This window comes from Cricetulus griseus, chromosome 3, assembly GCF_003668045.3.
Source record: "Cricetulus griseus strain 17A/GY chromosome 3, alternate assembly CriGri-PICRH-1.0, whole genome shotgun sequence".
Classification (NCBI taxonomy): domain Eukaryota; kingdom Metazoa; phylum Chordata; class Mammalia; order Rodentia; family Cricetidae; genus Cricetulus; species Cricetulus griseus.
In genome coordinates, this window is record NC_048596.1 from 138,096,549 (window position 1) to 138,109,333 (window position 12,785).

The window sequence follows — 12,785 nt, forward strand, 5'->3', positions numbered from 1 at the left end:
AGTCTTTGGCCCCAAGAAAGTGATCTTTAGTAAAATTAAAATGTTTATTCTCTTTACTCTGTATACTTAACAGCTATTAAAATGGCAGGTACAAAGAGAAGCTAGAACCTTTTTCCAGAAACAGATGAGAGCAGGTGCATAAATCCACAACTAAACATTGGGACAAGCTCCAGTGAGGGAGAAGTGATCATATGAACATGAGAGTCAAGATAATTATGGGAAAACCCACAGATTTGGCTGTTCTGAGCTAGTGAGAGATCACTGACTCAGGACTAACAAATGGGGAATCTGCATAAGACCGAACTAGACTCCCTTAATATAGGTGACAATGGTATGATTGGGACAATATGAGGCCACTGACAGTGGGTTCATGATCTAACACTAATGCACAAACTGACTCACTGGAGCCCATTGTACATGGAGAGATACCTTGCTCAACTTAGACATAGGGGTGTGTGTGTGGGGGTTGGGAGGTGCCTTTGTTCTGCCTCAATGAAATGATGGGACAGACTTAGTAGAGTTCCTAGCAGATCATTACCATCTCTGAGGATCATATGGGAATTTTAGGGGAATGGGGGGAGTGTGAGGAGAGTAGGGAGGGGGAACTGTGATTGTAATATAAAAAAATAATAATGTGTTAATACTTTTTTAAAAAGTGGCAGGTAACCTGTTGTGGACACACATAACTTTATTTCCAGGATTCAAAGAGACAAGCAGGTGGATCTCTCTACATTTTAGGCCAGCCTGAACTACACAGCTACACAGTATCCCAACTCAACATGAATACATAGTAAGGTCCTGTTTAAAAACAGAAACAAAACCAGGCAAGTCAACCTCCCATCCTATCCTTCATTTTTACACATTTTTGACAAACCACTGGCTGAAGCATATCCATGTGTTTTTCTCACAGTTACTCATCTCTTGCAGAGCATTTATTTGCAGATGGTGATAAATGTATCACCATCCAAGAAAAAGGACACTAGGCAGCTTCCACAACTTGCAAGTGATCCTAACCAACATGTGCTGCTTTTATCCATGGTTATATAAACTTTAGTTCATCAATGATTTTAGGGATATCTCCACACACACAAGGTGGGTCCTATTCATTATGGAGACATTAACATATATAGGAGATGTCCACTTTGGGATTTCCCCTAAGGATATTCCATTCTCAGATGTCTTAAACATAATGGCATGCCATCACCTCCATGAGAAGGAACATAAGGCTGCCACATCATCTCATGGCATTAGGCAGCTATCAAAATTGTCCCATGGACATACCTTCCTCAATTATATCAGCATTGGTTGCATGCCTCATCCCCCATATTGGGGCCTTGCAACCTCTACTCCCCAACTCTCTTTGATAATGTCAGTCACTGTTCATGCATCAACTTTGTTACATGAATTGCTGTGTGACATAATTTATAACCAAATTTTCCTCACTATATCCTCAAGGGGTTTTGTTCTGTGTATTTTAGATTTATTTAGATTGTTTCAAATGTCAAGAATTCTTTTCTAATGTGGAAAGAGGGGAGAGAAACATGAAATTAAGTGGATAGGGAGAACATTACTTTTGGGAAAACATCACTTTTCAGATATAATTAAGAGATTTATACTTTTCTTATATTATGCTGCATTTTCTTTCACAGTTATTATATACTGTCCACTAATATGAACAGTTCATGAATAAGAGTTCAATCCAAAGACTGCAGGTAGTCTAATGGCAAAGCCCACAATGAACCTTGAATTTACAGACATTTCATATTTGCCAGAGTTATTATAATTGGATTTCCTTCATAAGTCATTGTGTCTGCCTCAAAAACATGTCACCTTAACACCAGGCTTGAAACTGAACATTTGTAATAAAATATGATAGCCACTTTCATCATTCTTACTAAAAGTAATGATCTTTTCTGTCATTTAATTCATAAATATAAAAAGAGTTTTAAGTATCAGGTGGTCATGTCCATGTCCATCTAGTGGTCCATGAGAGGATGAAATGTACTTTGGAATAAGAGAATCTTTAACGAGATAACTTCTAGTTGCTCTTAAGAACAGACATACAGGCAAATGATCCATAACCTATCCATAGAAGTTTTAACCTTAAAAAATTTATTGAGACACAGCCATTAACTAATATGTTTTTTTTATTTCCTGCCTCAGCCTCCTTACTGCAATTGCAAATGCAAGGCTTTGCAGCGAGATGAATGATCTGCAATCCAAAATGGTTTCACCATTTTCATGTTTGCAAAACCTGTTATCTGGAGACCTGAAAGAATGGGGTGAAGTACAGTCTAATGTAGATAATCTTATTTCACTTTTGGTGGCTTTTATATGTGAATATAACAAAAAAAGCAATTATAAAGGGAATGTTGTTTGAGTTCAGAAAATATGTTAGCACATACAAAATATTGACAAATAACTCTTTCTCAGAATTTGTTCATGATAGATGAATTTAGACATAATTGCCTGGCAAGTACTAGAGATTATAGCTGGGAAAGCATGATAGCAAGACAGCAGGTCATATCTAATTTCAAGGTACACTGACCAGATTGAGTTCTTTACGTATATTTTGACATCTAACAAAAATAAACATGCCTTATGAATTGAATATAGTTTTTTTTTCCCACGGGAGACACAAGACCATATCCAAGAACAATCCAGGAAACAAAATGCACCTGAGGTTAAAGGTCCTCTGCCTTTTTTCCTGGAGCCTCTTTCACAGTTCCCCAGTGCATTGTTCACAATGCATCATTCTTTTGAAAGTGTTGCAACACTTAACACACATGCAGTAGGCATGTATGCATATATTCATGCCTGCATGAAATCTCAAGTATCTGAAACTTGGCCCTGCTGCCTTATACCTATAACAACAACATTCAAGAAGAGAATAACCTACTCTGTTCTGAGAGTTCATTTAGATGTCACTGTCTCCCTGGCAACTGAAAGGTCTGCATGTTTGAGTTGAAGGAAATGGAGTAAATAAACAAGGGAATTATCAAGAGTAGATTGTACTGTCTGGGTTCCCTTTTCAATATACATACTACAATAGGAGGACTTCAGGAGAACTTCTTGTCTAGTACAGTAATCATATCTGTGTTTTCCTAGATGTTGACACCAACTCAGGAACACTTAATAATGTGCTTCTTACTATTCGGTTTCTACTTCCTTTAAAATTATTCGTAGAAGTAGATGTCTCATAATATTTTACAAGTCATTTAAATATAATCAGAAACAAGCTTCTTAACTAGTTTGCTTCCTCATGCTGTGATAAAAAAAATAACCAAACTAAGAAGAAAGGGACTGTTTCTTCCCACAGTTTTAGGTAATATTCCATTCCTGAGGGAAATGAGAACAAGAACTCCAGCAGAAGAAGCAGGCACCATGATTAGGATACTCTTGACTGCATGACTCCCTCTAGCTTTCTCAAATTGATGTCTTATATAATGAAGGCCTACTACCTGCTTAAGGATGGTCCCATACAAAGTGAGATGCACCCCCTATTATTCATCAATAAAGACAATCCTCACAGACTTGTGTACAAGGCCATGTGATTCAACAGTTTCTTATTTTATGTTCTGACTTCTCAGGTCTTCTTTGTTGTGTCAAATTGACAGTGATATCTAACCAGTTTACTTTTCTGAAAAATGAAGCTCAAGAGGCAACTTGTCCTTTTTCTTTAATTGTTTGAATGTAAAATTAATTCATACTTACAAATTCATAATTTTGGCCAGCGTTGGTGGTGCATGCCTTTAATCCCAACAATCGGGAGACAGAGGCAGGCAGATCTCTGTGAGTTCGAGGCTAGCCTGGTCTCCAGAGCAAGTGCCAGGATAGGCTCCAAAGCTACACAGAGAAACCCTGTCTCGAAAAACCATAAAATAATTTTGCACTTAAAACTGTTTTCAACAGAAATTGATCACTTAATATTTGTAATTGTAGTTCCTTTTTATAAGTTTGAGTTTTCATCAATGTTTTTGAAAATTTACTCCTTTTAATGATATTGGCAATTTTTTTATCTTGAACAAGAATAGCCCCTTTACTATGAAATACTGCATACATTTTTGTAAACATCTTTTTGTTTTTTTCTTTTCTTGTTTGTTTTGAGATATGGTTTCTTTTTGTATCCTTGGCTACCCTGGGACTTGCTCTGCAGTTCATACTGGGTTGGAACTGACAGAGACCCACCTGACTGCCATGCAATTATTGGAATTGAAGTGGTGTACCTTCACTGACTAGCCAGTAAATAACTTCTATACCATTTGTTTTCATAATTATCCATGTACTGAACCTGCAAGTTGATATGATAGATAGACATGCTCTGGGAGTCATGCCATATTTTACATTTTTATGAATTTTATATTTTATAACCTTTTATAGTCATTTGAAAATACACTATCAGATTCATAGGACTTTTACAATGTATTTAAGTAGAATTTAATGTCTATAATTATTTTATGTTTAAATTAGAAAAAATCTTATTGTAAATGTCAATCCCAGTTCCCTATCCTTCCCATCCTCCTATGACTCTCATCCATCCCAACTTCCCATCCACTCCCCAGGGAGAGTGAGGCCTTCCATGGAGATCATCAAAGTCTGTCACAACATTTAGGAAAGTTCCTAGGACCTCCCCCATGTATTTAGGCTAACAGAATATCCCTCCATGGGGGAATGGACTCCAAATATCCATTCATCCACTAGGAATTAATACTGGTTCCACCTCAATAGGCCCCATAGACTACTCTGAACACCTAACAGTCACCCACATTCAGAGGGCCTGATTCCATTCTATGCTGGTTCCCAAGATGTCTGGATGGTATCCATGAACTCCCACTTGCTCAGCTCAGCTGTTTATGTGAGGCAACTCAACATGGTCTTGTCCTCTTCGCTCATCACTTTTCCTTCTCTACAACTGGATTCTAGTAATTTGACTCAGTGCCTAGTTGTGGATCTCTGCTTCTGAATGAGGTATCCCAGTCATAGAAAGAGAAACATGGTTTGTCCCCACTCATATATGGATATTAGACATAGATCCAGAAGGTAGGAAGTGGTGGCAAACACCTTTAATCCTAGGACTCAGGATTAAGACATAGATGGATCTCTGTGAGTCCAAGGCCACCCAGATCTACATGGATTGATACAGTCCTAAGAGAAACAGCTCACACAAGAAGTCCTCAGCAGCTGGGATCACATGCCTTTAATCCCTGAGTAAAGGAGGTATATAAGACAGGAGCAAGGGCTCAGAGTCAGGTATGCACACTGACCTTAGAGGCATTTATTTTCCAGCCATGCCAAGGAGAGGATACAGTCTGAGGCTTGGTAAGAAGTCACAGAGACAAGATCAGCCCATTCAGCCTGAGATAGAAGTAAAAAGCTACTAGGCAGCTGCTTTGTTTCTCTAATATTCAGCTTGAAGTCTTGTATCTTTTATTTATTCGTGTAACATTACACAACCTTTTTTATCCAATTACAATATCAAATAGCAACTTAAAACTAAAGCCATGATTAACATTCAAAACTACACATATTTTATGGAAATTTGTGGATATAAGGGCTTCAGTGGCAGAAATTTTGGGGATTAGCAAGAGTAATGGTATGTAAATGACTAAATTTCATTATGTTCATGTATGAATCTGTAAAAGAATAAAAACTAAAATACAGGCCAAACACTTGGCACATAAAGGTGATTTCTGTTGAAGCCTGGCAATTTGAGTTTGTTACATGGAATACACATGAATGTGGATGCAGAGCTTGCTCCACAAAGTTTTCATCTGTGCTTCACATATGTGCATGCATGGTATGTGCCTGTGCATATGCACACACACACACACACACACACACACACACACACACACACACACACACACACCACGCTAAAAATAAACTCCTTCACTGGAGTATGCCCAAAATAACAGTAACCAAATCTGTAAATACAGTTGAATCTTCCTCTATGAATTTGGTCATTCATAGTTTATAACTCTTAAATTCCTCCCAGACTTGTCTCCCACATTGATACCTGAAATTTGAGAGAGGAGTACAATATTGTGTTTAGTGCCTAGAACTGTGCAATCTCTTATTCTCTACACCTTGACAAGTTATGGGCCTTTGTATTAAGCATTATGTCCTGACAGAACAACCTGCTCTGATGAAGATTGAGAAACAGAGTAGCCTGTGGTTATAACAATAAGTAATTAGGAGTTGGTTTAATACTATGTCCATTTAGCAGAGTGATAATATTAGAATTTCCTTAAGGGCCTATAATCCCTCTGACTCCATATTCTTGGTTCCTATAACAGTACCATTTATAAGTTTCAACTTGTGGAGCAATCCTTAAATCCTTCTATAGTTAGGTTGTTTTTTCCATGGTATTCATACTTCTGTTGCATCAGTGGGCAGGTTTAGTCAGGCCAGAAAGTGCTACAATTTTCTGGGTTCACAGCTGGGTAAGCTGTATTTGAATGTTTTTAAAGAAGTCAGTAAATTTGATGGTCAGGGAAGAAGCATATCTCGGACTACTATGTGCAAGCAAAGTGTAAGCAAAGCAAACCCTTTCTTGCTCAACTTACTTTCAGTCATAATGTGACGATAGCAATAGAAATCCTGACTAAGATTTGCAGTTCTATTTGTCAGCCTCTGATTATAGGGCCTCTATTTAATCTACCACTTCTAGCCTGTTTGGGGGCCTAATTATTATATTATTTTTTCTTAATCAGATACATTTTCAATGTTTAAGTGCATGTACTTTATTTATAATTTAATTATGGGACTGTTGACTTGGCTCAGAATTTATCATACTTGCTGAGAATTTTGTGGAACTGAATCTAATCCCATCACCTACAAATAGTTTAGTCCCACAAGTTGTCCTCACCCCCCCGACACATGTATTTTGGAACATGTAAATACACACACAGACATGCACACACACACACACACACACACACACACACACACACACACACACACACACACACACTCAATCAATCAATAAGTGGAAACTTAAAATTATCTTGACCATTCCCCTTCAAGGATTGTGAAGAAAGAAAGTAGTGCTTTAGTTGTTTGCTTTCTGGTCATCCTCCATACTGTATATGAGCAACTAAAAAACAGGTTGGAGTCTTCCTAAGCCCTCTGATCATGAGTCAATACTTAGGAAGACTTAGGTACAGCAAAGTGAAAGTATAAGTGGGACATAATGACCCCTTTTGCTGATTTTGTTACCTGTTGGTGTCTTCAGAGCCTATCCCAGCCTGATCTCTGATATGTAAAAGACTATTGAATATCATAGTACTGCTTTATTTATGAACTGACAGTCAAGTGTTTATGGGTTCAATATCATCCAGTTCAAAATGAAATTCTCAAGTCACATACAATCTTGGTGGCCTAATGCTAAACATTTAAAATATGCTTTTTACATTTTATATTCATGTTTGTGTTCATACATATTTGTGGTGGATGGCCAGGGAGGACATAAGGAAGTGAAGGACGTTTGGATCCCTCAGAGCAGAGTTTATGGATATTCACTAACTTCTTAAAAAGAGATGAGCATGCTGGGATCTGAACTCTGATTGATGAATCATTTAGTGCAGTTTACCTCTCTCTCCTGCCCTGTGCTTCTTGTACAAGCTTGACCACTTCAGTTTTGTTCCATGACTCATGTAGCTTTAGAAAGAGAAACTAATTCTACAAGGTGTCCTTTCTCATCCATATTTACATTATGACGTGGACATACCCACAATCATACTAAAAAATCATACACACAAAATAATCATAAATGAAAATTTCTCCTTTAAAAGGGCAAAAATGTATTTAATCAAATTGTGGAGAACTACATACTTTTCTGGATAGACACAGGTCAACATGATAAAACCTAAAGTCATCATTAGAAGGAAACCTCTATTTCAAAGAAATGCCACCATGATCAGTCTTTAGGCAAAAGTGACCCTAAGTGTGAGAAGTTTGTACCAGTATAGTGTGATAATTCTGTAATAGAACAGACAGTGTTGTTCTGAGAAGTTTGTAGGACTTTGAATTTCTGCTATAAAAGACATTGGTGTTAAGAACTCCATTAACTATTCTATTGTAGCTTCAGAAATAAGAATATTGAGAGCAGTGAGGCCAAAGAAGTCCTGGCTTGTGAAATTTCATAGGGAAGCAAAGACTATACATGGCAATTTATCCCTAGTGAACTGAATTTGGTAGCCCATTCCCAATGGAGGGATACTCTTTCAGACTAGATCCAAGGGGGAGGGCCTAGGCCTAGGCCCTGCCCCAAATAATGTGACATATTTTAATGATTCTCCCATGGGAGGTCTCACCCACTCTGGGGGTGTACTTGGTGGGGTCAGTAAGGAGCATGGGAGCTCAGGAGAAAGAAGGAACAGATATTTATATGTATAATAAGATTGTTTTAAATTTATATAATCAAAATTTATAAAATCAAAAAGAAACAAAGTAAAGAATTCTAGTTCTAGTTAGCCAATGAGGAAGAATCGCTGTGAGTAACAATATATCAGAAACACTAAAGTGAACACTTTGCTGTGCTGGATAATGGATGCTGGCCACCTGAAGCTAAAAAAAACAATCTGTTGTAATCAATGAGTAACTTGCAGCATTATGGAGGTGAAGTCATTTGGGAAGTATTTCCTCCTGGACAGCAGACAGAAGCTGTGTTCCAGAAATGGATAAGATTGAACATCCTATTGGGAACTAATCTTACTAATTTAAGGATCAGCAAGTGGCACTGGTTTTGAAGGCATGGAAGAGTCATGGAGAGCAGCTGAGGTTTGGCACTGTATGGCAGTGGTGGAGGCACTGAAGACAGTCCAGGAGAGGTTATTAGTGAAAGTGTAGCCCAATCTCAGCAAAACTCCTCAGGATTTTCAGGTTATGAATACCAGGGCATTATCGCGAATATTAGTAGCAGTAGTGGAGTACAGCCAGCCAGACTCTAGAAAACAATTTGTGTGTGTTTCAGAGGGAAGATCTGGAGAAGTGATCCAGAAACTTGAGAGGTCCCCAAATGATACTGAATTGATCCCAGATGTAAAATTTTGAGTTTTTATACACAAGGGGGTATGATTTTGCTTTGGTCTTGATTCTTCCCTACTGAAATAACAAAGAGATTTTTAAAATTTTTACAGGAGCCTAGATTTGGATGATTTTAAACTTAAAAAAAATGAGATTTGGGAATGTCATAGAGAATTTGGATTTTCAAACACACTGGATAGTTTTTAATATAATTATTTTTTAAAGTGTTTGAATCTGTAAGGCTGTGGACTTGGAAGTGCTTACAGTGATGTATATTGTAATATATGTATTAATGTGGGTTTACTGGTGAAACACATAAAGAAAAAGTAGATTTCAAGTGATATATTTGTGTGTCAAATTGAAAAGCAATACATTGTGCATGGTAGTGTTGTATCAACTTCACAGAAACAGAAGCCATCTAAGATGAAGGAAACTCCATTAAGGCAATATCTCCATAGGTCATACAGGATGCATGCATGTAGAGCATTTTCTTAACTGCTGCACGTTACTAAAGCCAGCAGCCAATTGATGGTGTTTGATCCTAGGGCTAGAGGTCCTAGGCTCTATGAGAAAGATGGCTGAGCATATTACAGTGGCCAACCAGTAAGCAGCACTTCTGCATGGTCTCTGCATCATCTCCTGTGTCCAGATTCCTTCCCTGGTTTAGTTTCTGGCATGATATCCTTCAATATGAATGGTGATGTCAAATGAAAATTCTAATGAATTGATATATGAACATATTTATGTGTTCGTTCCTACTGCAGCAAATTCACCCACACATGGATAGCTCCTGAAAGTGTTAGAGGATCACTATGAAATTCATTCTTGTCTCCCATGTTCCTGGGTAGTATATGCAGAGTTCCAGGCCTGTGACACAGATCTTCTCCATGGAGGCATCTTTCTGGCATCACTCTTAGAAATTCTCATTTTTGCATTTTTATTTTTGAAATAATCATACAATTGCAACATTTCCCCCTTTGCTTTTCTGCCTCCAAAGCCTGTTATATAACACTAGTAGCTTTTTTCTAATTCATGACCTCTATTTTCCATAATGGTTGTTAAAAACACTATGTGATATATTGTTCAAATTTCTCCAGAAAAACAGAACTACAGATATAAATGTGGTCAGAGTCTTCCTGTGGAGATCAGGGTAGTTCCTGTCCTAAGATACTCCTTATTGTATGAAACCATGTTATCACACTGTCCATTCCCCTTAGTGAGTACCTTTTACAAAACTGTAGTATATCCCATTTTTTAATCAGTGCAATAGCAGAACATTGCTACATCGTGTTTTTATGTGTTAACATACATTCTCTGTACACCCGATCCACAAGGTACAGACTGATAAATAATTTATTCTTTTTTTTTTTTTGCTTGTTTGCTTTTTTCTCTCTCTTTTTATTATTATTAATTCAAGTTAGGGAACAGGCTTGTTTCACAAGTAATTCCCCTCTCCCTCTCCCTCCCCTTACCCCCATTCCTTCTCCCCCACCTCCAACCTACCCCCCACCCCATCCACCCACCACTCCCCAGGCAGGGTAGGGCCCCCAACCGGGCTCCACCAAGTCCACCAAATCTTCCTGTGCTGGGCCTGGGTCCCTCCCCATGTGTTCAGAGACAGAGTGCATCCCTTCAAGTGGGATGGGCTCTCAAAGTCCCCCACATACACCAGGGCAAAAAGCCAGTCCACCTCCGGAGGCTCCCAGGAGTGCAGGGGCCTCCCCGATGGCATCCATGATCAGGGGGCTGGATTAGTCCCGTACTGGCCTCCCAAAGAGCGTCTGGGGTCGATATGCTTTCCCTTTTTCAGGCCAACTGTTTATGTGGGTTTCTCCAACCTGGTACAGACCCCTTCGTTCTTCATTCCTCCCTCTCTTCAACTAGGTTCCAGAATTCAGCTCAGTGTATTTCTGTGTATGTCTGTCTCTGCTTCCATCAGCCACTGGATGAGGACTCTAGGATAGCATAGAGAGTAGTCATCACTCTCATTCTAGGGGAGGGGCTTCTAGGCCATCCTCTCCTCCACTGCCCGGACTGTCAGATCGTGTCATCCTTATAGGTCTCTGGAGATCTTTCTAGTTCCAGATCTCTTCTCGGACCTATAGTGGCTCCCTCTGATATGGTATCTCTCATCCTGCTCTCTCTCCTCTATTCTTCCCCCAACTCAATATATCTGCTCCTCCATTTCTTCTCCTCTCCTCTTCTTCTTGTACTCTTATTGTGGCAGCACCCACTCCCCTACCCTCATGCTCTCAATTAGCTCGGGAGTTTATGCCACTTCCCATTCCTGGGGTCCATTTATCCCTTAGAGTCATTCATGATTTCTAGTTTCTTTGGGGAAGAGGATTATAGGCTGGTAAACCTTTGCTCTATGTCTAAAAATCATATATGAGTGAGTACATACCATGTTTGTCTTTTTGTGATTGGGTTACCTCACTCAGGATGGTTTCTTCTAGTTCCATCCATTTGCCTGCGAATTTCAAGATTCCATTGCATTTTTCTGCTGAGTAGTACTCCATTGTATAAATGTACCACATTTTCTCTTTCCATTCTTCAGTTGAGGGGCATCTAGGTTGCTTCCAGGTTCTGGCTATTACAAACAATGCTGCTATGAACATGGTTGAACATATGTCCTTGTTGTATGGACATGCAGTATTTGGGTATATACCCAAGAGAGGAATGGCTGGATCTTGAGGTAGATTGATTCCCATTTTTCTGAGCAACCGCCATACTGATTTCCAAAGTGGTCTTACAAGTTCACACTCCCACCAGCAATGGAGGAGTGTTCCTTCTTCTCCGCAACCTCTCCAGCATAGGTTGTCATTGGTATTTTTGATTTTAGCCATTCTGACAGGTGTGAGGTGGTATCTCAGAGTTGTTTTGAGTTGCATTTCTCTGATGGCCAAGGATTTTGAGCACTTTCTTAAGTGTCTTTCAGCCATTTCAGATTCCTCTGTTGAAAAATCTCTGTTTAGTTCTGCACCCCACTTTTTAATTTCATTGTATGGTGTTTTGGTGGCTAGCTTCTTGAGCTCCTTGTATATTTTGGAAATCAGTCCTCTGTCAGATGTGGGGCTGGTGAAGATCTTTTCCCATTCTGTGGGTGGTCGTTTTGTCTTACTGACTGTGTCCTTTGCCTTACAGAAGCTTCTCAGTTTCAGGAGGTCCCATTTATTGATTGCAGACCTCAGTGTCTGTGCTTCTGGCGTGATGTTCAGGAATCGTTCTCCTGTGCCAATTTGTTCAAGGGTTGTTCCCACTTTCTCTTCTAGAAGATTCAGTGTGGCTGGATTTATGGAGAGATCTTTGATCCATTTGCACTTAAGTTTCGTGCATGGTGACAGGTATGGATCAATCTGCAATTTTCTGCATGTCCGAATCCAATTGTGCCAGCACCATTTGTTGAAGATGCTATCTTTTTTCCATTGTATGGATTTAGCACCTTTGTCAAAAATAAGGTGTTCGTAGGTGAGTGGATTAATATCTGGGTCTTCAATGTGATTCCATTGGTCTATCTGTCTATTCTTGTGCCAATACCAGAAAGTGGAAAGATCTCCCATGCTCTTGGATAGGCAGAAATAATTTATTCTTAAACACAAAACATGCCCAGAGGAGCACATGGAAGGTGTATGAAAAACATCTGAAAATAAGGCCTGTGAGAAACAGAATTCTCCCCTGCCTCTGGACTGTACCCAGAGGCATAACTCAAGAATGTGATATGGCAAATGCACTGACCATCACAAACCATCTCCATGAAA